At 37.4% G+C, this 6054-nt stretch overlaps 1 pseudogene; it reads left to right on the top strand.

The window, feature by feature from the left end:
• The first annotated feature begins 842 nt into the window (after positions 1–842).
• Positions 843–2627, top strand: LOC149180215 (protein NRT1/ PTR FAMILY 8.3-like; annotated as a pseudogene).
• Positions 2628–6054: the final 3427 nt, after the last annotated feature.

The raw sequence follows: 6054 nt of genomic DNA on the forward strand, positions 1-6054 counted from the left end.
ATATGCGTAGGTTTTGACATTTCCTATTTTGCACTTACAATATGAGCAATGTTCGGGTATAAACGTCTGTCGCGTTGTTTAAGCTCCATTCATGTTGAACATCATACTGATATTTGCAATCTGATCAACATAGGGAGTTTAAATGTTTCAGATTAAACGTGAATATGATCAACACGGGAAGTTTAAACATATTGGACTGATATTTGCGGTTCCTAAACATTGATTAGAATGATATTTGCAATTCCTGAAATATTAACCAAACCATCAATTTATTAACCAGACCATCAATCTACAATCCTGCAAATTTCTGTCATGCTGCTCGCGTTGAATATTGAACCAATATTTGCAGGCGGTTTCAAGAAGCTCAGTTTGAGGGTGCAGGGGAATTAAAAATGATCCCGGATCGAATGGAATTCAGACAGATGAAGGCGTGAATTCGTGGTGTATGACCACTGTGTGAGTTGGGTGACAAGTCGTGTCGTCTGTCTTCCAGCGACCTGGCCTGCAAACGGGATCTCCGCAAATGGAGTATCTGGACAGCCTGCGAGGAAACATAGTTGTTAACATTAACAGACAGGACAAAGATGATCATTGTTAACATTGGCGAGGGATGGGACCTGGTCGCTGGAAGCACCTCATTGGGCGGTGAGGGGGCGTGAAACCCGAAGGGTGTTTCGTTGACCTATTAGCTTATCTAATGTTTAAAGTATGTGGCTTCTTTATGTACTATAGTTGCAGTTTCAGTGGACGCTCCAATTAAAATGTGTACTCTAGTTGCAATTTCAGTGGACACCCTAATTTACAATATCCCTCTGCTATAACATCCCAATGACATCGACAACATGAACAAGAAAAATAGCAGAGGGAGGTGGCCATGGAAGGGATCTCTTTTCATTCTATGCCCTCTTCCCTATTTCTAACTAATTTCAAAATTTGACTAAATATTCATTTCAATTGTTTCTTATTGATTATTTTTCTTGGTCTTCTCTGGTCCAAATTGCAATGCATTGCAGGTGCCAATTTCTATGAACAGATGGCATTTTATGGAGAGGACACAAATTTAGTCACTTATCTAACAGGAGAACTAAAGAAGAGAAAAGTTGTGGAAGCAACCATTTCAACCACCTCATTAGGCACATGCAATGTTAACACCTCTTCTAAGAGCAAAACTTGCAGATGCATACCCGGGGCACTACACGACCATGGCTATTGCCTCCACACTCTATTTTGTTGTAATATTTAATATTGCCCACCCTTCTTAAGGCCCTTTTACCTTCATGGTCTTGAAATGAATTTTCTATTGGGGATAGGTTAATCTTGTAAGTTTTTTTTTTTTTTTTTACAAAATTGATAATGAGTTTCGGGTATAAGAAATGTTTCATTATGATCTTGTCTTTAATTAATTTAATATGTGGTGGGTTCTATTTAATTTTTAATTTAAGCACAAAAAAACAAAAACTTTGATTAGATTTAAATTCTCAGCCTCTGATGATGAGCGGAGAGTCCACCCGAAACGTTGGAAAAGATATAAAATCCTCGACACTATTGCATTCGAAAAATTTCTCCCAATATGAATAACTGTGAAAGCCTATAGAATCTCATAAATCAGAGTTACCAATGAACAAAAGTTTTAGCTTAGATAACCCTTTCGTTTTAACTTAGACAAAATCTTATATATAATTTTATTACATGGATTAATCACACTAACATTGGTCAGCGTCTTAAAGCTTCCAGGTATTGTATTCGACCTGGGAGATTATGTAATGTCTTTGGGAAGTGGAAGCTTCATGCCATGCATTGTGGCTTTTGAAGCAGATCAATTCAATGACACCAATCCAAAAGAAAATATGATGAAGATTTCATTCTTCAATTGGTTCTTCTTTGTCAACAATTTTGGGACTCTTCTTTCTAGTACTGGTGTGGTATGGGTGGAAGACAATGTGAGTTTGGCGCTAGGCTTTGGGATTTCAACTAATCATGGGATTTTCTATGGGAAGTTATACTCTGGTACTCCTATTTACAAATACCAAAAGCCAGGTGGAAGTCACCTCACTTGAATATGTCAAGTGATTATTGCCTCTTTGCGTAAGCTACGAGTGAAGGTCCCCTGTGATGAGACCCTCCTTTATGAGAAGGAACACAAGGAGGAATCCGTTGGTCCTACAAGTCGAAAACTAAATTACACGGATGAATTCAAGTAATTCTCTTCCCCCTGGATTAAAAGTGAATTATTTCTTCTTTGTAATCATATATTCTCCTTATCCATGAAAGTCGGGGTTTATTTAGTTAATTTTGTTCTTTTGAAGAAATTAAAACCCCAATATGAATGGTTTGATCTTTGAATATTTAAATCAATAAAATATTTGTAGATGTTTAGATAAGGCTGCAACAATAAGCGGTGGTGAGAGCAATGGCAGTGAGTTGTGCAATAGTTGGAGGATATGTACAGTAACCCAAGTAGAATAAGTGAAAATATTACTTCAAATGGTGCCCATATGGGCAACAACTATAATATAGACATCAGCATATGAATGTTTGTGGAACAGGGAAAGACAATGAACACTAGCATCGGTGGCCTTTTCAAAATACCTGTAACTTCACTATACATGTTCAATAGTGTAACCTGAAGCTATTCCCCATGTTTTCTATGGTGTGTGATTCATTAGCTTATAAAATCCCATGGTCAAGATACCATGTTTTTTTTCCACCTTGGGAGTATGATGCAGGAGAATCTTACCTCCAAGTTGAGGACATTTTGACTAGAATAGGGGCCTTTCATTTACCAAGATATTTGGTTCCCTAATTGAGTGAAATTATTTAATTTAAATGTACTTTCCTATGTTTTTAGAAAAATTGTATATACATGGTGAGAATGAAGAATATTGTAAACAAGTCCACTCTTTAGGAGAATTCTTAAGAATATTTGAAAGAGTTAGAGAGGTTTGAGGGTAAGTTATATCTCTTGGAAGATATGTGGATCTGGAGAATCTAGAATAGGATTTGTTGAGTGATTAGTGGATCTGAACTAGATTATAGTTTAAGAATCCTATATGTATAATTATGTAACCAAAAGCACGTAGTGTATGTATAAGTGTGTAGAGAGGAAGTCCAAGAGTAGAGGAGTGAGGAAAAGTGGGCCAAAAGGGAAAAAAGGAATGAATTGTTGCAAATCAAACCTAAGAGGGCATACATGCCTTATGTACATTATCTATGTGTTATAATAGGGAAAACAATCTATTCAAATGTTTAGCATATGAGCATGCCAAGCCTTTGTTTATGGAATTGTATTTTTGTTGTTAAACACAAGTGATTGCAGGATTGCAGTAGACAAGCTCAGGAGGAGAGTGTCTTAAGAACACATATCAGAGTTAATTAAGAGGAGGTTGGAACCCTTTTAAAACAAAGTTAAACCCTTCTCTTTATAGTTGGAATGATTAAGATTGTAATCGTTGATTAATAGTGTGATTAATGATCCAAAGGAAAATTAGAAAGGAATGTTAGCCCATTGCAGAGATGTTAAAGGGGTGATAACCTTATGATAAAGCCTTTTCAAAGTAGATCATAGGTGCAATGGAAGCATGGAGATCCAAAGACTATGAAGGATCAAAGGAGGAGTGTAAGTGCAATCCTATAGGAGAAGTTGAGCACTGAGTATAAGTAGAAAGGAGATGCATAGAAGATGAGAATAAGGCATGAACAAATATAAGAAGAAAGGGGAGCTTGCGGGCAGAAGGAAGAGGTCATAGTATAAAGGGTCAAGACTTATATTTATTTAAGCCTACGAGAGTTCGTCTATTGACAGAGCTAGTTGACGAAACTTGAGTTCATGTCATAAGAATCCACTAAGTGACGGGGTTGGGATGTCGGGTCTCGAAAGGTCTTCCCCAGAAGATCAAGGGAGGAACATACAAAGGAGTAGTTAGGCTGAGTAGGTGTTAGGGGGACATGTTAGTTGACCAATAAGTAAAGCGCTAGGATGATGAGGAGGTTTTTATTGGAGCAAAGACTGACAAGTGTGCCACGAAGGAGTGTTGACTCCTCCTGGAGGAAAAGGGTTTGCACGCTTTTAAAAGGGTCGAGGACAGAAAATGACGAGGGATGGGATCAACAATTGATGGGAATAATTCTCGTTCCCTAGACTCTGTCTCTTGGGAGTAAAAGCCTTTGCAAACCTTTAGAGAGGTACAAGGTGACAAGGATTGAGCTGACGTGGCATGTGGGCCAAAAAAAGGTGACAATAAATCAAGCCAAGTGGAGTCGAACCTGAAGATATGTTTACATCATCCCTTAAAGGAATTCCTAGAGGTTTCCCTTTGAGCACACTTTGGAACAGCTAGGGTGACACAAACCCGAGATGATGTGTAAAAGTCGACAAAATAAGTGAGTTGGGACATAGGTCACGAGGTGTGGTCGAGAGAGCCATTGCAAAGGAGCATTGCTAAGGAAAAGGGCTTTAGGAGGATCAAGCTACGTTAATTGAAAGGTAAAAGGGAATTGTTCCCATGCGCTTGTAGTATAGAATAATCGAGGCTATGGTGGTTTCATTTATGTTTGGGGCCCACTCTTGCTATATAATAAAATCTTCAATCCGGTGGTTTTTGTATAATTCCTCCACCCATGCGGCTCCTCCCACTTAATTTTAGTCGAAGATTAAAAATTATTTATCTCCATAAGTTGGGATGAAGGAAGTTCCTTTTCAACCATAGAGTTTGGAATTGTGGGTTTTAAGCTGACATAATTGATACAACTAGTTTTAGCTTCACATCACCCGCACAAGAAGAAATATGGAGGTGGGACCAGCGCCAAAAGTATTGGCTCGATCCACATGTGGATGCAGATATGGAAGGCCCTGAGGAGGAAAGCATCAATAACATTTAATTCTAAAAGCAACCACAACTCAGGGTTATTCTAACATGGCTAGAGATATTGATGTTACATGAATTTAACATGTTGCATGAGATTTTCTTAGTATCTAACTATTGTTAATATACCATTCAAATTTCTTGTAGATTAGCTTATATATGCCTTAATTGCAATCGTAAAAAAATATGGCTAATGACAATAAGGATATGATAGGGTAATTTTAGAATTAGCTAAAGCTTAATGTTCCAAAGAGGGAGGTTAAATGAATCTTAATAAAATTATGTCTTACTCGATAAACATGTCATTCAAAAAAATTCCATTTGAGTTTGACTAGCCAATTTAATGTTCAGTGGATTTCAATTGGGGAATCAACACACTAGATCTTGTTTCTTAGGTTTTGAAATTTGTGATATCTCTTGGGAAAAGAACTGGTTGTAGGCCATGATGATCTCTTAACTTGGAGTATAGAATTGACCATGATGAGTGTTATCCTTTAGTCCTCGTAAAGGAATTTTCCTCTCTTTTATTAGCACAATGAAGTTAATGGTGAAGATTATAGGTGTATTTTTGGTTATCATGTTAAGTACCATTACAATGCTATTGTTCAACTAATCGCCAAATCATCCATTGGGATTTCAAGACACGAATAGAGTGCTACTCAAGTTATGTGTTTGTATCCAAAATGATTTGAATGCTCAATCGAAAACCACAAAACGTAAGTTTAACAAGTGTTTGAAGCCTGTCAACTACTCCAATATGTAGCCTGATTCGACCCTTAAATCTATTTATGTAATATTTTATTTTATTGTTTAATAATGTTGGACGTCTGGAGTCAGTGTGAGACCCAATGGTGTGGTATTGAATGTGTGGGGTCGAACAACATTATGTAGAGCCTAAATGAGGTCCAAGCCTGAACAATGTTAGTGCAAGGCTTGAATGAGACTAGGCCCACGCAAGAAGAAATCTGGAGGTGGGCCAAACGCAAAGAGTATCATATTGGTCCACATGTGGACGTATATATGGAGGGCTCTCTTCATGTCTTCGATCCCTTCGTGATCTTTATTTGAAAGAGTTGGAAGACATAGAATATTACTCAAATTCACTTTTGGTTACATGACTATAAGAGAGCACATTCACTCTAGTAAAGATGGTTTGATTTTATGTGAGAGTGTAAAGTATTTAATGTAGTGT

Source organism: Pinus tabuliformis, chromosome 3_2 (genome assembly GCF_031772625.1).
Source record: "Pinus tabuliformis cultivar Carrire ecotype Pingquan chromosome 3_2, CPIR1, whole genome shotgun sequence".
Taxonomy (NCBI): domain Eukaryota; kingdom Viridiplantae; phylum Streptophyta; class Pinopsida; order Pinales; family Pinaceae; genus Pinus; species Pinus tabuliformis.